The 24,996-nt window shown below is 41.7% G+C and overlaps 1 protein-coding gene across 1 annotated transcript in view; it reads left to right on the top strand.

Moving 5' to 3' along the window:
- Nucleotides 1-24,996, top strand: part of LOC126473997 (transmembrane protein 198) — a 148,708-nt gene that overhangs the window by 106,811 nt on the left and 16,901 nt on the right. The gene's annotated exons all lie outside the window — the stretch shown is intronic.

Below are 24,996 nucleotides of genomic sequence, written 5' to 3'. Positions count from 1 at the left end.
ATATCACTATGGGTAGGATGGATACTGCCTGCAGGAAAATTAAAGAGACCTTTGGAGAAACAAGAGCCACTTGTATGAATGTCAAGAGCTCAGATGGAAATCCAGTTCTAAGCAAAGAAGGGAAAGCAGAAAGGTGGAACTACTATATGGAGGGTCTATACAAGGGCGATGTACTTGAGGACAATATTATGGAAATGGAAGAGGATGTAGATGAAGATGAAATGGAAGATACGATACTGAGTGAAGAGTTTGACAGAGCACTGGAAGACCTAAGCCGAAACAAGGCCCTGGGAGTAGTCAGCATTCCATTAGAACTACTGACAGCCTTGGGAGAGCCAGTCCTGACAAAACTCTACCACCTGGTGAGCAAGATGTATGAGACAGGCGAAATACCCTCAGACTTCAAGAAGAATATAATAATTCCAATTCCAAAGAAAGCAGGTGTTGACAGATGCGCAAATTACCGAACTATCAGTTTAATAAGTCACAGCTGCAAAATACTAACACAAATTCTTTACAGATGAATGGAAACATTGGTAGAAGCTGACCTCAGGGAAGATCAGTTTGGATTCCGTAGAAATGTTCGAACACATGAAGTAATACTGACCTTATGACTTATCTTGGAAGAAAGATTAAGGAAAGGCAAACCTAAGTTTCTAGTATTTGTAGATAGATTTGGAGAAAGCTTTTCACAATGTTGACTGGAATACTCTCTTTCAAATTCTAAAGGTGGTTGGGGTAAAATACAGGGAGCGAAAGGCTATTTACAATTTGTACAGAAACCAGATGGCAGTTACAAGAGTAGAGGGGCATGAAAGGGAAGCAGTGCTTGGGAAGGGAGTGAGACATGGTTGTAGCCTCTCCCTGACGTTATTCAATCTGTATATAGAGCAAAGGAAACAAAAGAAAAATTTGGAGTAGGAATTTAAATCCATGGAGAAGAAATAAAAACTTTGAGGTTCCCCGATGACATTGTAATACTGTCAAAGACGGCAAAGGACTTGGAAGAGCAGTTGAACAGAATGGACAGTGTCTTGAAAGGAGGATGTAAGATGAACATCAACAAAAGCAAAACGAGGATAATGGAATATAGTCGAATTAAGTCGGGCGATGTTGAAGGAATTAGGTTAGGAAATGAGACACTTAAATTAGTAAAGGACTTCTGCTATTTCGGGAGCAAAACAACTGATGATGGTTGAAGTAGAGAGGATATAAAATGAAGACTGGCAATGGCAAGGAAAGCGTTTCTGAAGAAATTTGTTAACATCGAGTATAGATTTAAGTGTTAGGAAGTCATTTCTGAAAGTATTTGTATGGAAGTGAAACATGGATGATAAATAGTTTGGACAAGAAAAGAATAGAAGCTTTCGAAATGTGGTGCTACAGAAGAATGCTGAAGATTAGATGGGTAGATCACATAAGTAATGAGGAGGTACTGAATAGGATTGAGGAGAAGAGAAGTTTGTGGCACAACTTAAGTAGAAGAAGGGGTCGGTTGGTAGGACATGTTCCAAGGCATCAAGGGATCACCAATGTAGTATTGGAGGGCAGTGTGGAGGGTAAAAATCATAGAGGGAGACCAAGAGATGAATACACTAAGCAGATTCAGAAGGATGTAGGTTGCAGTAAGTACTGGGAGATGAAGAAGCTTGCACAGGATAGAGTATCATGGAGAGCTGCATGAAACCAGTCTCAAGGCTGAAGACCACAACAACAACAAAATTATGACTTTCGGGAGACTAGAAATCTACACTGTAGGAATCAGCATGGGTTCCGAAAAAGACGACCATGTGAAACCCAGCTCGCGCTATTCGTCCACGATACTCAGAGGGCCATAGACACGGGTTCCAGGTAGATGCCGTGTTTCTTGACTTTCGCAACAGTGTTTGATACAGTTCCCCACAGTCATTTAATGAACAAAGTAAGAGCATATGGACTTTCAGACCCGTTGTGTGATTGGATTGAGGAGTTCCTGGATAACAGAACGCAGCATGTCATTCTCAATAGAGAGAAGTCTTCTGAAGTACGAGTGATTTCAGGTGTGCCGCAGGGGAGTGTCTTAGGACTGTTGCTATTCGCAATATACATAAATGACCTTGTGGATAACATCGGAAGTTCACTGAGGCTTTTTGCGGATGATGCTGTAGTATATCAAGAGGTTGTAACAATGGAAAACTATACTGAAATGCAGGAGGATCTGCAACGAATTGACACATGGTGCAGGGAATGGCTTTTGAATCTCAATCTAGACAAGTGTAATGTGCTGCGAATACATAGAAAGAAAGATCCTTTATCATTTAGCTCTAATACAGCAGGTCAGCAACTGGAAGCAGTTAATTCCATAAAGTATCTGGAAGTAGGCATTAAGAGTGATTTAAAATGGAATGACCATATAAAGTTGATCATCGGTAATGCAGATGCCAGACTGAGAATCATTGGAAGAATCCTAAGGAAATGCAATCTGAGAACAAAGGAAGTAGACTACAGTACACTTGTTGTAACAGTGGAAAGTTGTACTGAAATGCAAGAGAATCTGAAGCGAATTGATGTATGATGCAGGGAATGGCAATTGAATCTCAGTGTAGACAAGTGTGATGTGCTGTGAATACATAGAAAGAAAGATCCTTTATCATTTAGCTACAATACAGCAGGTCAGCAACTGGAAGCAGTTAATTCCATAAATTATCTGGGAGTAGGCATTAGGAGTGATTTAAAATGGAAGGACCATATAAAGTTTATCATCGGTAAAGCAGATGCCAGACTGAGATTCATTGGAAGAATCCTAAGGAAATGCAATCCAAAAACAAAGGAAGTAGGTTACAGTACACTTGTTCACCCACTGCTTGAATACTGTTCACCGGTGTGGGATCCGTACCAGATAGGGTTGATAGAAGAGATAGAGAAGATCCAACAGAGAGCAGCACGTTTCGTTACAGGATCATTTAGTAATCACAAAAGCATTATGGATATGATAGATAAACTCCAGTGGATGACTCTGCAAGAGAGACGCTCAGTAGCTCGGTACGGGCTTTTGTTGAAGTTTCGAGAACATACCTTCACCGAGGAGTCAAGCAGTATATTGCTCCCTCCTACGTATATCTCGCAAAGAGACCATGAGGATAAAAGCTGAGAAATTAGAGCCCACACAGAGGCATACCAACAATCTTTCTTTCCACGAACAATATGAGACTGGAATAGAAGGGAGAACCGATAGAGGTTCTCAAAGTACGCTCCACCACACACCATCAGGTGGCTTGCAGAGTATGGATGTAGATGTAGAAATAAACTTTAAAACCAGAATGAGGAGACTAGGTACTGGTTGAATTGAAGCTGTGTGTATGTGGGGGGAGGGGGGGGAGGGGTGTCATGCGTCATGTTTGGGTAGCTCAATTGGCAGAGCACCTGCCCAGAAAAGGTAAAGGTTGCGAGTTTGAGTCACGGTCTCACACACAGTTTTAGTCTGCTAGTTAGTTTCAAACTTTAAAACAGTTCATTCAAGTCGTGCTACCTATGACACTGTTCGCCTACAAAACGTCACGTCTCATTGTCTAATTATGTTATTGGATCTACTGCAATATGTTCAAGCCTTCCATTATTTTAAAGTTGACTGGCATTATTTCCTAAACCTCAAAACCACCCTCAGGGAAAATCAGTGCGTACCCTGTGGGTGACGTCAAGTTGGGGACGGAGGGAGACTTAGAGCAAGACTGACTGACTCAATAAAGACCAGGAATCTGGATTGACTCAATAAAGACAAGTTTAACAAAAGGGAATCTGGACTGGAACAAAACTGTTATAGAAGGTGAATGATGGAAAGAGAGAGGAAAGTGGAGAATTGAACAAACATGACGACAACTTCCCTAATTAAAGTTTAAACAATGGAAAGTCCTGGTTGGAGTATCGACAGTTATGGAAAGGATATCTAGGATGAATGGTACTCTGGATAGTAATTACATATAATAACAACTACCAGGTCATATGATTCTGAAGAGCCAAAGAAACTGGTACACCTGCCTAATATTGTGTAAGGCGCCTGCGAGCACGCAGAAGTGCCGCAACATGAAGTGGCGTGGACTTGAGTAATGTCTGCAGTAGTGCTGGAGGGAACAGACACCCTGAATCCTGCAGAGCTCTCCATAAATCCATAAGCGTACGCGCGGGTGGAGAGTTCTTCTGAATACCACGTTGCAAGGCATCCCAGTTATGCTAAATAATGTTCATGTCTGGGGATTTTGGTGGCCAGTCAAAGGGTTTATACTCAGAAGAGTGTTCCTGGAGCCACTCTGCAGCAATTCTGGACATATGGGGTGTTGCATTGTCCTGCTGGTATTGCCCAACTCCGTTGGAATGATGGATGCAGGTGATCAGACAGGATGCTTATGCACATGTCACCTGTCAGAGTCATATCTACACATATCACTCCAACTGCACATGCCTCACACCATTACAGAGCCTCCACCAGGTTGAACAGTCCCCTGCTGACATGCATGGCCCATGGATTCATTAGGTTGTCTCCACACCCATACACGTCCATCCACTCAATACAATTTGAAATGAGACTCGTCCGACCAGGCAACATGTTTCCAGTCATCAACAGTCCAATGTCGGTGCTGACAGGCCCAGGTGAGGCGTAAAGCTTTGTGTAATGGAGTACAAGAGTGAGCCTTTGCCTCCGAAAGCCCACATCGATGATGTTTCATTGAATGTTTTGCACACTGACACTTGTTGATGACCCAGCATTGAAATCTGCAGAAACTTGCTGAAGGGATGCACTTCTATCATGTTGAATGATTCTCTTCAATCGTCATTGGTCCTGATCTTGTAGTGTCTTTTCCCGGCTGCAGCGGTGTCGGAGAATTGATGTTTTACCGAATTTCTTATATTCATGGCACACTCGTGAAATGCTCAAACGAGAAAATCCCCATTTCATCAGTACCTCGGAGATGCTGTGTCCCATCGCTCAAGTGCCAACTATAGCAGCACATTCAGACTCACTTAAATCTCGATAACCTGCCATTGTAGCAGCAGTAACTGATCTAACAACTTTGCCAAAAAATGGTTCAAATGGCTCTGAGCACTACGGTACTTAACTTCTGAGGTCATCAGTCCCCTATAACTTAGAACTACTTAAACCTAACTAACCTAAGAACATCACACACATCCATGCCCGAGGCAGGATTCAAACCTGCGACCGTAGCGGTCGCGCGGTTCCAGACTGCAGCACCTAGAACCGCTCGGCCACCCCGGCCGGCCACAACTTTGCCAGGCACTTGTTGTCTTATTAGGCATTGCTGACCACAGAGCCGTATTCTTGCTGTTTACATATTCCTGTATTTGAATATGCATGTGTATACCAGTTTCCTTGGTGCTTCAGTGTATTTTATTGTCCTACAATATACAAAGCATGATGTCAGAAACATAGACCAGAGTGAACTAACTGCAGGTCCAGAGAGGTTAGTTGAGCTACCTCAGTCCAGCAATATTGTCCCAGGCTAGTCTACAGAGCTATGTCCCCCAGACAGATTGCTGCTCACTGTAAAAATGACATGTTGAGTTGCAGACAGGCACAACAAAACAACTGCTACATATCAAGTTTTTGGTCAAAGCCTTGATCAGAAATGGAAAACACACACACACACACACACACACACACACACACACACACACGTGACTGTTATCTCTGGCCACTGCAGCAGAATGCCAATGCCCCCCCCCTCCCCTCCACTCCTCCCCACACTGCACCTGGCAGCCTTGTTCTTCCACCATCTAATCTCTGCACACTCTCCCCACCTGTGCCCTGCTACCCTTCCCCATTTCCCACCTCACTCCAGATTGCATTCAATGCAACACATTTGCATTCTGGCTGGAACAGCCAGAGATAGCGGTCCTGTGTGCACAAGGTGTGCTTGCTTGTGTGATTGTGTGTGTGTTTTTCTTTTCTCATGAAGACTTTGGCCGAAAGCTTAATGTGTAACAGTCTTTTCATCTCCTCCACAAGGGGAAAAAATCAGAATGTAGATGAACCAACTAAACAGGAACATGCAAATAACTAGATTACAGGTATGGAAGGGAAATTCTAGCACTAATTTATGACACAATGTGGAAAAAAATTGCAGAACCATACCTGACAATTGACAGCAAACCAATGACTAACAGTGACTGACGTATGAAAAATATAGCACAATAATTTTTAATAATCTTTAAATCACCCACTCATACCCTTAGGATTTGATGAAGTCTTTTTGGTAGAGGCAGAGCAAAGCATACAAGAGTAAATTAACACACAAGGAGTAGACGCTGAGGCGGAGGAGGAGCTCACATCATAAATAACAGAAGATGAACTAACAGACAGCATAATGAGTTAAAGAAGCTCCGCTCCAGGAGAAAATGAGCTTAGAAGAATGTACCTAAGGAAATCCAAACAAGAAACAATGATACCATTACCACAAATGATATATAGCAGGGGGGGGGGGGGGGGGTTGGAACAGACAAACTGAAAGCAAATCTCAACTCATAACTCATACTGGCCACTAACACTGTTAAACATCTTCAGGAAGACATACAAAACAATAGTAACAGATCACTTAATGGGGAACAATGGTTGAACAGCTTCTCCTAAGCCACATATTTCTGTAGCGGATCACCCATACCTAGCATACAAAACGGATTCAAGAAGAATCACTGTACCAGTGATCCATTCCTGAAACTTACCAGTTACACCATGAATGTCTTTAACCACAGCCAGTGTATGCTCACCATATTCTTGGATATTAAACAGGGGTTTGATAAGATATGGCACATTTGTCTGCTGATGAAACTCGTAAATGTGGATCTATCCTTAAAAATAATAAAGCTTAAGTACAAATTAGTGGGAGACAATGCAGGGTCCATGCAGGAAATGGATCATCAGACTACTTTTCCCCTTAGGCAGTGAGGCATTCTATCTTCACTGATATACAGCCTATATATCAGAGATGTACAACCACAAACAACAACAGCCAGACTATAGCCTTATTGGTTGAAAATACTGCGTGCTGGGTTACAGACAGCCAAACACAAGTGATCCAAAGGAAAACTAACATGTACCTAACCTAATTATAAACATGGATGACAGCAAATTGCATCAAGCACAATCCCAAGAAAACACAGATGGTACTCTTTCACCGTTAATGCCTAACAAAGAAGAAAAATCAAGTTGAGAGAGACACACAGCTCCCTTTATGAGGTACAGCATTTGAGCTCAGAGACAATAGCCAGATATTCATGATTATTCTACTACAAGTACTTAAACCAGCACATAGATCAGAAACAAATACTTAATAGAATAAGAAAAAGCCAAGGGCTTGTAATACAAATATGGAGACCTTTGACAGGTGCACCAACCAAACAGAAATTCACACATAAAAGATTTGCCAGAACATAGTGACCCTGAACTAGGAGGAATGATTGCAACAGCAGCAAAGAAAATACACTCAACAAAGAGGTGATTGCAGCTAAATAAATATGAATGTTAGAATACACAGTGAGGGAGTATGCACTGCTACAGGAGATATGGTAAGAGCATACTCCAAAATCATCACAATGATTAAAAAACCAACAATGCCAAGAAAACCTAAACCAAGATACTTATACCCACATTAAACAACAATCCAAAACATAATAAAAATAGTCCCAGACCTGGCACTGACCATTCTGTCCCTGATCAAAAACAAAGAGATCCCACCAACATCTAGATGAAAGACAATAAATAGAATACAATAAACATAGTTGTAACCAGCCACTGCACAGAGCAGTAGAATGTGTCAGAAATACTCTAGGCCATAAATATAAGAAGCATTGTAATAACCATCCACTGCACATAGCACAGGAATATGTCACAACCAAAAATTACAAGTGTAAGAAACATGTAGGAACCAGCTGCTACACATAACAGTTGAATTTGTAAACAAGTAAACATAGTATCTACTTCAATAAAAAAATAAGAAGAATTAATATTAAATTTTATTTTCTTAAAAATATATTTGTATATAGTTGTACTGTCAAACAAAATTGTAATAAAATAAACGTGTGTAAGACCTTATGGGTGTACAGAGCAAGAAAGTGCTCTCAAATAGCTCAATCATTTGTCTTCCGGGAATGTAGTCAAAAGATTAAAATAATAATAATGATGATGATGATAAGAGCATGAGCTCAGTACAGCAAATGACATGATGATTTCAGTGAGTTAAATTGATGAAATATAGTGCCAGACACATTCATCTGGATTTTATTTAGCTAATGTAGTTGTGTCATCAGTGATGTCAACTGCTAGTCATTTCAGTCTATCAGAACAGTATCACATTGTTAATTAACCATATATGGGGATAACATTTGTGGAGGAAGCCTATAAGCTTGAATACAGTAATCAGGTTCAAAGGATGTAGGTTGCAATAGTTCTGCAGAGATGAAGTCACTTACAAAACTTCCTGGCAGATTAAAACTGTGTGCCCAACCGAGATTCGAACTCGGGACCGTTGCCTTTCGCGGGCAAGCGCTCTACCATCTGAGCTACCGAAGCACGACTCACGCCCGGTACTCACAGCTTTACTTCTGCCAGTATCTCGTCTCCTACCTTCCAAACTTTACAGCTCTCCTGCGAACATTGCAGAACTAGCACTCCTGAAAGAAAGGATATTGCGGAGACATGGCTTAGCCACAGCCTGGGGGATGTTTCCAGAATGAGATTTTCACTCTGCAGCGGAGTGTGCACTGATATGAAACTTCCTGGCAGATTAAAACGGTGTGCCCAACTGAGACTCGAACTCGGGATCTTTGCCTTTTGCGGGCAAGTGCTCTACCATCTGAGCTACCGAAGCACGACTTATGCCCGGTACTCAAAGCTTTACTTCTGCCAGTATCTCGTCTCCTACCTTCCAAACTTTACAGAAGCTCACCTGCGAACCTTGCAGAACTAGCACTCCTGAAAGAAAGGATATTGCGGAGACATGGCTTAGCCACAGCCTGGGGGATGTTTCCAGAATGAGATTTTCACCCTGCAGCAGAGTGTGCACTGATATGAAACTTCCTGGCACATTATAACTGTGTGCCCGACCAAGACTCGAACTCGGGACCTTTGCCTTTCGCGGGCAAGTGCTCTACCATCTGAGCTACCGAAGCATGACTCACGCAATCTGAAGAGTCAGTTAAGTCATATAACAGTAATACAACAGTAATAAAACAACCAGGAATGATAGACAGGCTAATTTGTTACAAGATCTGTTCAGAAATGATGACATATTGAAGTAATTGTCTACTGTCTTGAATGACTGCTTCCACACAATGGTAGGAAACAAACAAATTGACCCAATACAGATCTGGAACATCCAATGAGATTACAAAAATAATCAACTCTAGAATGAGGTAATTCGTCTGGCTAAGAGGATGTTTCCTAGTGAAATGCTAAAATATTGTGTTGATTTGATTGAACCAACCTTGACATATTCTTGAAATTAATCAATTACTCAAGATCTAAGACTTCTTTAGTATGCAGAAGGGACACCCAAGTACATAGACTGAGACAGGAAAATCACCTCTAATAATCCATTTCATTTCTTCTGGTCTAGTCAGAACAATTTGTCTACAGTATCATATAAGGTGTGATTGGAAAGTTTTAAGAATTGATCCACTACTGCTTACTGGTTTGTTGGGCAGGTACACTGAGGATGGGGAGTGAGTAATTGCCTTGTCCTTGAACGCCCTCTGACAGGAAACTGTGTTTCCTTTATTCAGTTTGTTGTGGCAGCTGGTTGAGTGCAGGTCTCTTAGGGCTTGTTGCTGGATTCTGTCTGCGTTAAAATGTACGTAAAAATGGAGGAACGAGTTTGTGTGAAATTTTGTATTAAAACTGAGAAATCAGCTTGATCCACCCCCACTGCCTCCAAACTACCCTCTGCTATCTTTCCAGAGTTTCTTAACCTCGAACCTTGCCTCACCATCATTCCCCAAATCCCTCAACATGAAAACTAATCTTACATCTGCAGAAAGAACTACAGTCCACCATCTAAAAACTGATCCCGACCTGATAAACCTACCTGCAGACAAAGGGTCCACTGCAAGGATTACCTGGCGGAAGAACTCCATCAGCTGTCAGATGCTTCCACCTACCTACAAACCTTGCTACAGTGACGCCATTCCAGTAACCCAGCAGAATCTCCAGTCACTGCTAAAATCCTTAGACCCATCCCAGAACCTCTCCCCAGAGTCCATCTCTCTACTTACCCCTCTGACTCCCCACACCCCCACCTTCTACATGCTTCCTCATCATCATCATCATCATTTAAGACTGATTATGCCTTTCAGCGTTCAGTCTGGAGCATAGCCCCCTTATAAAATTCCTACATGATCCCCTATTCAGTGCTAACATTGGTGCCTCTTCTGATGTTAAACCTATTACTTCAAAATCATTCTTAACCGAATCCAGGTACCTTCTCCCTGGTCTACCCCAACTCCTCCTGCCCTCTACTGCTGAACCCATGAGTCTCTTGGGTAACCTTGCTTCTCCCATGCGTGTAACATGATCCCACCATCTAAGCCTGTTCGCCCTGACTGCTACATCTATAGAGTTCACTCCCAGTTTTTCTTTGATTTCCTCATTGTGGACACCCTCCTGCCATTGTTCCCATCTACTAGTACCTGCAATCATCCTAGCTACTTTCATATCCGTTACCTCAACCTTATCGATAAGGTACCCTGAATCCACCCAGCTTTCGCTCCCATACAACAAAGTTGATCGAAAGATTGAACAGTGCACAGATAACTTAGTCTTGCTACTGACTTCCTTCTTGCAGAAGAGAGTAGATCGTAGCTGAGCACTCACTGCATTAGCTTTGCTACATCTACATCTACATTTACATCTACATCTACATCTACATTGATACTCCACAAGCCACCCAACGGTGTGTGGCGGAGGGCACTTTACGTGCCACTGTCATTACCTCCCTTTCCTGTTCCAGTCGCCTATGGTTCGCGGGAAGAACGACTGTCTGAAAGCCTCCGTGCGCGCTCTAATCTCTCTAATTTTACATTCGTGATCTCCTCGGGAAGTATAAGTAGGGGGAAGCAATATATTCGATACCTCATCCAGAAACGCACCCTCTCAAAACCTGGCGAGCAAGCTACACCGCGATGCAGAGCGCCTCTCTTGCTGAGTCTGCCACTTGAGTTTATTAAACATCTCCGTAACGCTATCACGGTTACCAAATAACCCAGTGACGAAACGCGCCGCTCTTCTTTGGATCTTCTCTATCTCCTCCGTCAACCCGACCTGGTACGGATCCCACACTGATGAGCAATACTCAAGTATAGGTCGAACGAGTGTTTTGTAAGCCACCTCCTTTGTTGATGGACTACATTTTCTAAGCACTCTCCCAATGAATCTCAACCTGGTACCCGCCTTACCAACAATTAGTTTTATATGATCATTCCACTTCAAATCGTTCCGTACACATACTCCCAGATATTTTACAGAAGTAACTGCTACCAGTGTTTGTTCCGCTATCATATAATCATACAATAAAGGATCCTTCTTTCTATGTATTCGCAATACATTACATTTGTGATCTCCTCGGGAAGTATAAGTAGGGGGAAGCAATATATTCGATACCTCATCCAGAAACGCACCCTCTCGAAACCTGGCGAGCAAGCTACACCGCGATGCAGAGCGCCTCTCTTGCTGAGTCTGCCACTTGAACTTCCAGTTCTTTCACTATGTTGCCATCCTGTGAGAATATGCATCCTAAGTACTTGAAACTGTCTACCTGTTCTAACTTTGTTCCTCCTATTTGGCATTCAATCCGTTTATATCTCTTTCCCACTGACATTACTTTCGTTTTGGAGATGCTAATCTTCATACCATAGTCCTTACATTTCTGATCTAGCTCTGAAATATTACTTTGCAAACTTTCAATCGAATCTGCCATCACAACTAAGTCATCTGCATATGCAAGACTGCTTATTTTGTGTTCACACATCTTAATCTCACCCAGCCAGTCTATTGTTTTCAACATATGATCCATATATAATATGAACAACAGTGGAGACAGGTTGCAGCCTTGTCTTACCCCTGAAACTACTCTGAACCATGAACTCAATTTACCGTCAACTGTAACTGCTGCCTGACTATCCATGTAAAGACCTTTAATTGCTTGCAAAAGTTTGCCTCCTATTCCATAATCTCGTAGAACAGACAATAACTTCCTCCTAGGAACCCGGTCATATGCCTTTTCTAGATCTATAAAGCATAGATACAATTCCCTGTTCCACTCATAACACTTCTCCATTATTTGCCGTAAGCTATAGATCTGGTCCTGACAACCTCTAAGAGGCCTAAACCCACACTGATTTTCATCCAATTGGTCCTCAACTAATACTCGCACTTTCCTTTCGACAATACCTGAGAAGATTTTACCCACAACGCTGATTAAAGAGATACCTCTGTAGTTGTTACAATCTATTCTGTTTCCATGTTTAAAGATTAGTGTGATTACTGCTTTTATCCAGTCTGATGGAACCTGTCCCGACTCCCAGGCCATTTCAATTATCCTGTGTAGCCATTGAAGACCTGACATTCCACTGTATTTGATGAGTTTCGACTTAATTTCACCCACCCCAGCTGCTTTATTGCACTGCAATCTATTGACCATTTTCTCCACTTCCTCAAATGTGATCCTACTTCCATCATCATTCCTACCCCATTCTACCTCAAAACCTGAAACATTACTGATCATATTTTCACCTACATTGAGCAACTCTTCAAAATATTCCCTCCATCTGCCCAAGGTCTCCACAGGGTTCACCAGCAGTTTTCCTGACCTGTCCAAAATACTTGTCATTTCCTTCTTACCTCCCTTTCAAAGACTGCTAATTACACTCCAGAATGGTTTTCCAGCAGCTTGACCCATAGTCTCCAACCCGTTTCCAAACTCTTCCCAAGATTTCTTCTTGGATGCTGCAATTATCTGTTTGGCTTTGTTTCTTTTTTCAACATAACTTTCTCTGTCTACCTGAGTTCTAGTATGTAGCCATTTTTGATACACCTTCTTTTTCCTTTTACAGGCTGCCTTGACTGTGTGATTCCACCAAGCTGTTTGCTTCATCCTACTTTTACACACTACTGTTCCAAGAAATTCTTTAGCCACTTCTAGTACTGTGTCCCTGTACCTTGTCCATTCCTTTTCCAATGACTGTAATTGACTACATTCAACTAACTGGTACCTTTCTGAGATTGCTGTTATGTACTTGTGCCTGAATTCCTTATCCTGAAGTTTCTCCACTCTTATCCTCCTACATATGGACCTGACCTCCTGCACGTTCGGCCTCACAATCCCAATTTCACTGCAGATTAAATAATGATCAGTGTCATCAAAGAATCCCCTGAATACACGTGTGTCCCTCACAGCCTTCCTGAATTCCTGATCTGTTATTATATAGTCAATGACAGATCTGGTTCCCCTGCCTTCCCAAGTATACCGGTGAATGTTCTTATGTTTAAAAAAGGAGTTTGTGATTACTAAGCCCATACTGGCACAGAAATCCAAGAGTTGTTTCCCGTTCCTGTTGGCCTCCATATCCTCTCCAAATTTACCCATAACCTTTTCATACCCTTCTGTTCGATTTCCAATCCTGGCATTAAAATCACCCATGAGCAGAACACTGTCCTTGTCCTTTACTCTAACAACTACATCACTGAGTGCCTCATAAAAACTATCCATCTTATCTTGATCTGTCCCTTCACAATGCGAATATGCTGACATAATCCTAATTTTCTTGCTAGACACTGTCAAATCAATCCACAAGCTTCCTAAAGTCATTAAACCCAAGCACCCAGGACAACCCATTGTGGCTGGTTACTGTGCCCCAACTGAGAGAATCTCTGCTCTCGTAGACCAACACCTTCAACCTATTACCCGGAACCTATCCTCCTACATAAAAGATATCAACCATTTCCTCCACCGACTCTCCACAGTTCCTGTCCCTTTACCTCATGGTGCACTGCTCATCACTGTTGATGCCACCTCCCTGTACACTAACATTCCTAATTCCCATGGCCTTACTGCTATTGAATACTACCTTTCCAGATGCCCTATGGATTCCAAACCAACAACTTCCTTCCTAGAAGCAATGACCAACTATATCCTCACCCACAATTACTTCCCCTTTGAAGGCATTACCTGCAAATAAGTCCGGGGTAGGTTATGGGCACTCGCTTGGCACCATCCAATGCCAACCTATTCATGGGCCATCTAGAGGAATCCTTCCTAAAAACCCAGAATCCTAAACTCCTCACCTGGTTCAGATTCATTGATGACATCTTTGCTATCTGGATTGAAGGTTAGGACACCCTATCCACATTCCTGCAGAATCTCAACAACTTCTCCCCCATTTGCTTCACCTGGTCCTACTCAACCCAACAAGCCACCTTCCTAGATGTTGACCTCCACCTCAGAGATGGATGCAACAGTACCTCCGTCCATATCAAACCTACTAACCACCAGCAATACCTCCACTTCGACAGCTGCCACCCATTCCATACCAAGAAGTCCCTTCCGTACAGCCTAGCCACCCATGGCCATTACATCTGCAGTGACGAGCAGTCCCTCTCTAAATATACCAAGGGTCACATTGAAGCCTTTACTGACCATGATTATCCTCCCAACCTTGTACAAAAACAAATCTCCCATGCCTTATTTTTCCAGCCTTCCTCCACCTCCCAAAGTCCCACAGTCCAGCCACAGAGGAGCATTCCCCTCGTAACTCTGTAACATCTGGGACTGGAGAAACTGAATTACATTCTCTGCCAGGGTTTCGATTACCTCTCATTGTGCATTGAAATCAGAAATGTCCTGCCCACTATCCTTCCCATCCCTCCTACAGTGATATTCTGCCGTCCACTGAACCTTCACAATATACTCATGCATCCTTACACAACCCGTGCTCCCAATCCCTTACCTCATGACTGATACCCCTGTAATAGACCTAGATAGAAGACCTGTCTCATACATCCTCCTACAACCACCTACTCCAGTCTGGTCACTAACATCACCTATCCCATCAAAAGCACGGCTACCTGTGAAACCAGTCATGTGATTTGCAAGCTAAGCTGCAACCACTGTGCTGCATTCTATGTGGGCATGACAACCAACAAGTTGTCTGTCCGCAAGAATGGCCACCAACAAACTGTGGCCAAAAAACAAGTGGACCACCCTGTTGCTGATCATGCTGCCAAACATGATATCCCTCATCTCAATGACTGATTCAGAGCCTGTGCAATATGGATCCTTCCTACCAGCACCAGCTTTTCTGAATTGCGCACGTGGGAATTTTCCCTGCACTACATCCTACATTCCCATAACCCTCCTGGTCTCAACCTTCGTTAGTCACTGTCCTCACCCATCCAGCCCCCCTCCCTGTTCCCATTCCAGTACTACACAGCCGTCATTTCACCACCCCACCCAGTCTTTCTGTTTATTTCTCTAATTTTCGCTACTTCCTCCCCCACCCCTCCCCCACCTCTCACCTTTTCTCCTGCCCTCCGTCTAAACTGCAGCACTTTATTATCTGCCACCCCCACCATACTATCTCTCCCCCTCCCTACCCCAGCCTCCTCCTTCTCCCCACCCTGTTACCACTCCCATCATGCACTGGTGCTGCTGCTCACAGTGTGGTTTCAGTTATCCGAGACAGCAGATGTGTGACTTATGAACTAATAAAAACAACTTTTGGAGATAATTGTGTGAGCCAGTCAAATGTTTTTGTCTGGTTCAACAGATTTAAAAATGGCCGCGAATCATTTGAATGTGAACCATGCTCCAGCCGTCCTTCCACCTCAAAAACGAATGAAAACGTTGTGAAAGTTCACGACTTAGTGCACTCTTATTGTAGAATTACAATTAGGGAGATGGCTGATAAACTTAATTTAATTTTCTATGCAATACAGTCAACTTTAACTGAAGATCTGAACATGCGTTGAGTGTCCGCAAAATTCATTCCAAAAGCGTTGTCAAGTGACCAAAGACAATACCAACTTGAAGTGTGCCAAGAACTGCTTAATTGGACTAAAATGACCCAGATTTATTAAATAATGTAATTACAGGTGACGAATTGTGGGTATATGGATATGATTCTGAAACCAAAGTGCATTCTCGGCAGTGGAAGTCTCCAGGTTCACCACGACCGAAAAAAGCACGGCAATGTTGGTCGAAGGTGAAGACAATGTTGGTGACTTTTTTCGATTCTACCGATATTGTGCATCATGAATTTACCCCTGGAGGACAGGAATATTACAGAATATTACAGATGTCTCCTTGAGTGTTTGCGTGAATAGGTGAGGAAGAAAAGTCCTGCATTGTGGAAAGACAGGAGTTGGGTGCTACATCATGACAATGCTCCGGCTCATCATGCCTTCTTCATCATTGAGTTTTTGACCAAATTCAAAGTTTCTGTGCTTCCACAACCATGATATTCCCCTGATTGGGCCCCTGTGGACTTCTACCTATTTTCTAAACTGAAATTTTTGCTGAAAGGGAAGCAGTTTGACTCGATTGAAGACATCCAGACAAATATGGAGAGTGTCCTTAATACACTTCAGGAATGTATCCAAAAGTGGAAACACCATTGGAGTCAGTGTGTTCAGTCAGAAGGGGACTATTTTGAAGGAGATGCATCACAGTAGCATGTAATACCACCATTGTACAATTACAAGCCCATCTTAAAACTTTCCAATCGCACCTCATATTGTTTCATTGCCTAAACAGAACTAGTTAACTTTTGGCTCTTTTAAGAGATTCTAAAGCCATATACAATCTCACAAATGAACTGCAGGGAGAGCTCATCAAGAAAAACTGTCTTGTTGGTATATTCTGTGACCTTGACAATACATTTTACAGTGTGAACCATACTTGGAAATTAAACATGCCATGTAATTAATGCCTCCACTCTTATATAGATGAAGTTTTGCATTCTACTAGAAAGTTGTGTGTTACAGTGGCAATCTGCACCATGTAAATAAAACAGAACTCTGAATCAGGAAACATAAATTATGGAGCCCCATATAATTTGGTACTGGATCTTTTCTGGTTATTAAGATTAATAATGATCTTATAATGATTCTGAAGGACTGTTCAAAAACTATTATGTTTGCTGTTCATACAAACATGTTTGTTTAGTGCCAAAATTCAGCCATACCATTCATGTTCCATACGATAAGTGAAGCCATCTAGAACTGGTTCACAGCAAACAGTTCAAACTTTAATCATACAAAGAGTCATATAATACAATTTTGAATAGGCAAACTGCACCAGAAATATGGAAACATTGTGATAAATGCGTGCTTGGATGTAAATACAGATTCTCGCCAAGCCTGAAAGTGTTGGTGTTGTACTTGAATGAACAGCACCTGTACAATGTCCTCAATGCATTGCAGGTGTCAGTCATGGCCTTCTATGTATTATATCAGAACTAAGGGAATTTGAATGTGGGCAAATTGTTGGTGCTTGCATTGTCAGTGCTCCTGTAACCAAGGGAATCAAAGTGTTTATTGTTTCAAGAGGGACTGTAGTGAAGATTTATACTACATACAGGGAAAACAGAAAAACATTGTCCGCTGACTCACAACTTGGATGAAAGTGTGTGTTAAGTGTTTGTGACAGATGGTCATTGAAAAGGACTGTGACAATACATTAGAGAACAACAGCTGCAAAAGGCTCTGCACAACTGAATGTCACACTTGTGAACCATGACAGCATGTAAACAACACAAAGGAGCTAAATGAGCAGGGGATTGCAGGATGAGCTGGCATTCCAGGCCCACTCATCAGTGATGCAAATGTCTGTAACTGGAAAATGTGGTGCAGAACCCATAAAACCTAGACTGTGGAGCAATGGAAGAAAGTCACTTCATTTGATGAGTCTTGTTTCACACTATTTCCCACTTCTGCCCAAGTTTATTTCCCAAGAGTGAAACATGGTGGGGGCTTGTTGAGGATTTGGGCAGCAATACTGCTGTATTCCATGGGCCCCATGGTCACTCTGAAAGGTCACATTACTGCTGAAGATTAATTATGTGACCATTTTGGCTGATCAGGCCCATTCCACGGTAGAATGTTTGTTCCACAGTAGTGATGCTGTATTCAAAGAGAGCAGGGCACCTGTTCACACAGCTCACATTATTGATGACTGGCTTTGTGTGCATAAGGATCAATTGTTCCATCTCCACTGGCCACCACTGTCACCACATCTCAATATTATTAAGTATTCAAACAATGCAAAATCCAGATTAGAATATCAACAGTTTTATGGAAAGGATAGGTTGCTACTCTCCATAAAGGATACATTGAGTTGCAGACAGGCACAATGGAAAGACTGCTACACACTGAGCTTCTGGTCAGAGCCTTCTTTAGAAAGGAAAACAAACACACATTCACACAACCAAAACACCTCGTGTACACATTATCACTATCTCTGACCATTCCAGTCAGAATGCAAATTTGTCACATCAAATGAAAGCAGTAATTCACAGTGGGGAGAGGAAGAGGGAGGAACAACAAGGTATTGGTATGGGGAGAGAAATCAGCACTGCCTGGCAGAGCATGCAAGGGGGGGGGGGGGGGGGGTGAAAAGGAGAACAGCAGAGAAGGGGAAAAGACCAGTGGATGCACTGGCAGAGGACAGCACACATTGAGGGTGATGGGGATATGAACTGGGAGAAGGTAAGAGGACAGAGGGGCGGAGACTGTTGGGTTGAGGTGTGGGGATAGCACATTACCACAGACTGAGGCAGGATGATTTTGGGAACAGAGAATGAGCTGCAAGTATAGCTCCCATCTACACAGTTCAGAAAAGCTGATGATGGAAGGGAGGATCCAGATGGCCTGGGTTGTGAAGCAGACATTGAAATCAAGCATAGCAATCCATCCTTTTCATGAAGTGTTCAGCTGCATGTTGTGTAACAGGGTGGTCCATTTTGCTCTTGGCCACAGTTCAGCTGTGGCCATTCATCCTGGCAGACAGCTGGTTGCTACCAATATAAAAAGCTGTGAAATGATTGCAGGATAGCTGGTATGTGATGTGGCTGCTTTCACAGATAGCCCAGCCTCTGATGGGATAAGATAAATCTGTGACATGTCTGCAGTAGGATGTGCTCAGTGGGTCAATTGGGCAGGACTTGCACGTGGGTTTTCTACAGGGATATGGTCCCTGTGGCTAGGGGTTCGGTTTGGGAGTGGCATGGGGATGGACTAAGATGTTGTGAAGCTTGGATGGGTGGTGGAATACCACATTAGGAGGTGTGGGAAGGATATTGGGCAGGAGAGCCTCATTTCAGGGCATGATGATAGATAATCAAAGGCCTGAAGAAAGATGTCATTCAGTTGTTCCATTCCAGGGTGGTACTGGGTGGCAAATACGGCAGTCCTTTATAGCTGGTTCTTGTAGGTGGTGGGAAGACTGGGGGTGTGTGGGGATATCGCACAGGAGATCTGTTTGTAGAATGGGTCTGGTGGATAGTGCCTGTCTGTGAAGCTCTTTGTGACACGTTCAGCATACTGTACAAGGGAGATCTTGTCACTGAAGATATGCTGTCCCTGGGAGGACAGGCTATATGTGAGGGATTTTTTTGTGTGGAAGGGATGGCAGCTGTCAAAATGCAGGTACTGTTGATGGTTCGTGGATTTCTGCTTCCATTCAACATGACACAGTTGCATTCTGGCCAGAGCAGCCAGAGATAGTGGTCATGTGTGTGGAATGTGCTTGCTGTGTGAATGTGTGCATGTTTATGTTTTCCTTTCTGAATAAGGCTTTGACCAAAAGCTCAATTTGCAATAGTCTTTTTGTTGTGCATGTCTGCAACCCAATGTGTCATATTTATGGTGAGTAGTAATCTATCATTTTCATAATATTGTTATTATTCAGTCTACTTTGTCTAGTTTTGGAGAGAAGGGTGCATAATTACTATCCAACTTCATTATCATTACCTGAACTTGCTGCTATTTTGCAGGTAGAATGGTATAAGATTCCCTTGGGAACCATACAGTACCTGCATTTATCCATTCCGAGATGGCTAGAAGTTGGTCTGAATGCCAATGGGTTTTCTACACTGTATTAGGCATAGCAGTATATTGTGTTTTTGGTGTTTTCATATTTTTGTCTAACTATCATATGTGCAACATTCCGTGATATCTAGCTGGATAACAAGCTGAGATGGAGCCAATACCCAGATAAGTAATCAAGAAGCTCATTTTGCACATTTTATGCCACGATATGTCTCCCATTATTTTGATTCAGTAGCTATCCAGCAAAAGCAAGCAGCAGCAATATTGTGTAATGTAATATGTCTTCCAGAAGGTTCTTCATAGATTTCAGAATTCGTACACCAATTCCCAGTGCATTTTCTCCAGAACAATATTTGTAATTATTAATAAAAATCAGTGTTATTTATAATGCAACTGGCACAACCATACTACTGAGAGCAAAAATAATTTTCATGTTGACTTTGCCTTCCTGTCTGGTATTCAGAATGGGGTTCATTATTCTAGTATGTCCATCTTCAACAAGCTTCCATAGGAAAGAAAGTAAGAAATTGGAAATCCTTATAAATCCCAAAGATAATCAAATGCATGCTTAATTATCCATTGCCTCTACAAATTATCTGATAATCTAAATATGATAACAGAAGATTTGTTTTAACTGCAGTATGTGATGTCCACTGTAGGAAGTGTCTCATGTTACAAATTTGGATAACCATTGTTCTATCACTATTAGTGCTCTGACAATGTGTGTACTAGGCTATGCTTACAACTTGACTTGTTACATGTCACTGGAGGTTTTCTGTCATGACAGAATCTGTGGGATACAATGGTTAGATGGATAAAATAAGGAAGCGGCCATTAATTTTGTCCACAATTCTACTGAGAGGCAAGCATACAATACTCAAAATAGTGAAAGATAGAGGTTAGCTGGTATGTCATGTATTGGGTGCATATTCAGAACATACATGCCTTGATGCAGTATTCTGTATGAGGACAATGTGAAAAATTCTCAGCCTGGGTGATAAGTGCTGCACAATAACACAAGTCCAGAATCAACTAGATTTGTGAAGCAATTTGGCTTACTTGGCCTTTTATTGTAATTATGTATTGTAATAATGCACACACTATTACTGAAATACTGATCTGTCATAAAATCCTTTATTATTGATGAAGTAATTTCCAAATAACATTCATCAGAAGTTAGTGAAGATTTATAAAGAGTCTGTTTCTGTTTTTGAGGTGATTAAAGTGCGTTGCCCAGTTTTTTTCAACACTATGGAATGGGCAGTGGTATTGAGACATACCCATTCTTCTATTGATGTACTAGAACTGGAGCCATAGATAAAAACATCAAGAAAGTGCATGAAACAATATGGATAAAAATATTGAAGGTGTATGAACTACCAGCAGATCAAAAGTAGGAGTATGGTACATTGTATTTGAAGAAACACGTATGAGAAAGTTTTGTACAAGATTAGTGCTCTTTCGTTGAATGCTGATGGAAAGCTAATGTGAAATTAAGTGCCTTTTGAATGTTCAGGTCACTTTAAAAAGACCTCAACTTCTTTTGGAGTGTGATTTGTTACTATACTGTGATGACAGCCCATTATTTCATACCAGAAACAAAACTGCACTGCTCAGAAAAAAAGTGAAGCACCTGGAAGACGTGTTTGGACATCAATATAACTTTGTATACGTATGCACCGTAGGTGGGCATATAAATTATACGAGTTGCAGTTATCTATGGCAGATATGGTTCAAACTGCTCTGAGGACTATGGGACTAAACATCTGAGGTCATCAGTCCCATAGAACTTAGAACTACTTAAACTTAACTAACCTAAGGACATCACACACACCCATGCCCGAGGCAGGATTCGAACCTGTGTCCGTAGCGTATGACAGATAGAGTGGGCACCAGAGTGCATTTGTGTCGTTGATGTACAGTTTTGTTACCAGGCTTGGTAGGTTATAAAAAGGGCATGAAAAGTGTCAGATGTTAAGTGATCAATGTGAAGGACATTATAATGAAACAAGCCCTTTGAACACCTTCTTTTACTATTAACAAAGAGATCAATACCACACCATTAACTTCACATTATGACTACATTTCCAAATTTACACCATATCAGGTATACAAAAAAACACTAATGAGTTTGTCAGTGCAAGGAGATATAACCCACAACATAATTAAACTGATTTCATCACATAATAGAAAAATGTCATATCTCTGTAAAATAATTTCTCTGCAGTTTTCGTATTTACGTTCAGAGGAAAAGTAGAATGGGTTATAACTTTTTTTTAAATGTTTATTAGTGCTAACAAAATACAGTCATTTTTGTAGAACTGCATTTATATTTCTAAATCTATTACACATCAATTCCAAGAGCAATTAATGACAAAATTTGACATGATTAATTAAATACATAAAAATGCCAATTTCTCTTATGTTTTCAGTTGATCACTTCATTATAAAAACTAAACACAACTAAGCAAACAACCATATAATTCTGAAATCAAAGTTATTAAAACAAAATGTTGAATTGACTAGTAGATGTGGCATTACCCGCATATCAGAAAGTGTCTGTTTTTGTGTACGTACAGAGGGAAAGTACTTTGTCAGTCAGTCAGAGAGAGATGTCAGTGGTGGAAGCTAGAAGCTTGTTATGCTTTGACATTTGGCAATGTTACACAGCAAACTGTGTGTTTTTATATACTGTGATTGATATACAGTAGTAATGAAGAGATGACATGGGTTTTTGAAATAAATAAATGGAAAACATCTTGTGTCCAGTTCAATAAATAAATAAACCACAGCCCAACTATTGAAAACTGCTGGAGAAATCAGAAGCAGATCAGCACACCAACCAGATACGTACTAGAATTCAGATTCTTAAACAGAATGTATTCCTCTTGTCATATAACTACAAGCACTGTCACATAAACAGATGTACTGTCATCGTTGTCAGAAGGGGTAGCCAGCAATCTACCAGTAATCCTTTTTATATATGAGAGGGGTTACAACTGAAGATGTCATGTACTAGTGTGAGACAGTATTATCAGCCCCTGACAGAGTGTGAAAGGGCCATGTAATGGGCCTCAATTGACTAGTTGGTTGAATCATCTAATATCTAGATTTGTGGAGCATTCAGATGTGGCAGTGGTGTGGCGATGAACTGTGTGGGAATGTGAAGGTAGGCATACCTGTTATCATGGTTACAGTCACCTGTTTCTAACAACCAAAGAGAGAATAACTATACTCTGCACCGAGCACATCATAAGCCCATCACATTTGCACCTGCCATGTGAGAATGAGTAATGGACACTCTGCAACATACCATTATCCTGCACCATTGGTCAGAGACTAGCAGCAGATGAACTAAGGAATTACTGTCTCATCCCAGTCACCTGGGGAGAGGTCCCATTCTTCTGATGCTCTGGAAAGGCACAGCTGTGTTGCTTGTGGTGGCATGGTGTGGGGAGCCACTGGGAATGACTTCAGGTCATAAGCAGTTGTGATAGAGGGAACTCTGATGACGCAGTAGTTCACCATGGACATCCTGTGTCCTCATGTGTTACCTCTCATGCGACAGTATTGTGGTGCTATTTTTCAACAAGACAATGCTCGACCACACAAGACACAGGTCTCTATGAACTGTCAGCATATTGCTGACATGCTCCTGAGGGCAGCAGGATATCTTTCCCTGATGGAACATGTGATACCACCTTGGATGTCAGCTCTGTGCCAGTGCCATCATCCAGGGTACCAAGGACCAGTTGCAACAATTGTTGGCCAGCTTGCCACAGAAGAGGATACGATATGACACCTTTCCCAACCAAGTCTGTGCATTCATCCAGGCCAACAAGTCTGAGTTAAGGCCAAAGTGACACAAGCTGCCACTTGGGATGTAAACCTGAGAGAGCGCAAGAGGTGCTACTGCAAAAAGTACATGTCACATTTGGCAGTGGCTGCTTGGAACACCAAGCTATGAGCTTCAAGGGGTACCTGGGGTATTGATGTGAAACATTTGTATACAGTGTGTATCACAGTTATCAGCAAAAACAGACAAGGGGGCAAGTATAAGAAGGAAAAGGTGAGGCAGTGGGGTGGAGGGAGTGGGTGAGGGGCGGGGAGGTCCAATGATACATCATTTGTGTAAGAAAGTTTCTCAAACTGGCTCTGCAGGACTGAGGGGGTGCAACATAATACTGATAGGCGGACTAATATTGACAGTTCTCTCTCTCTCTCTCTCTCTCTCTCTCTCTCTCTCTCTCTCTTTTACTTGATTTTGTTATAAGCACTGAAATAACATCAGATATCCTCTGAAACCCTGCATTTTTGTTTTCTCTTCCCATTCTGGGTGCTTCACTTTTTTTGTCAGGTGGTGTATAAGCAACACACTAGGTGGAATCTGTTAACTCTTTATTAGAGAAAATGTAGAGCATTTCACATCCCAGAATGGTCATGGCCATCTGTTTTTTGGTATGCAGGAAGTTTCTTCTAACAGATAATGTTAGATGTCAGCAAAAAAAAATTGTTGAGTACTGTACAAGTCTTCTGGAGCAATTAAATGAATAAAGTGCATGAAAAAAGGAAAAAAGTTTTACTCATCAGGGCAATGCAGCTGCCTATAAAAATGAGATTTAGCAATAGAAAAAACTGAGTAGTGTGAAGTATTTATTTATATATTGCTGCTAACAAACTAAACTTACAGCTTCAATATCTAATGCAAGTTTTATAATACAAACTGTATGCACTGTTGATGGTTTCTGCTTTATGGGCATTAGGGTATGGTCCAAGGCATAATTTTTTGCCTAATATTAGAATAATGCCCATAAAACAAAAATCACCAATAATGCAAATATCGGCCTCCATTCTGTGACAAATTGCATGATTTGTTCATATATCCATCCCATTGACCATATTTGCCATGACTT

The sequence above is a fragment of the Schistocerca serialis genome, chromosome 4, assembly GCF_023864345.2.
Source record: "Schistocerca serialis cubense isolate TAMUIC-IGC-003099 chromosome 4, iqSchSeri2.2, whole genome shotgun sequence".
NCBI classification, from domain to species: domain Eukaryota; kingdom Metazoa; phylum Arthropoda; class Insecta; order Orthoptera; family Acrididae; genus Schistocerca; species Schistocerca serialis.
The sequence above is the reverse complement of the archived record's forward strand: the minus strand, read 5'-3'. Positions and strand labels throughout refer to the sequence as shown.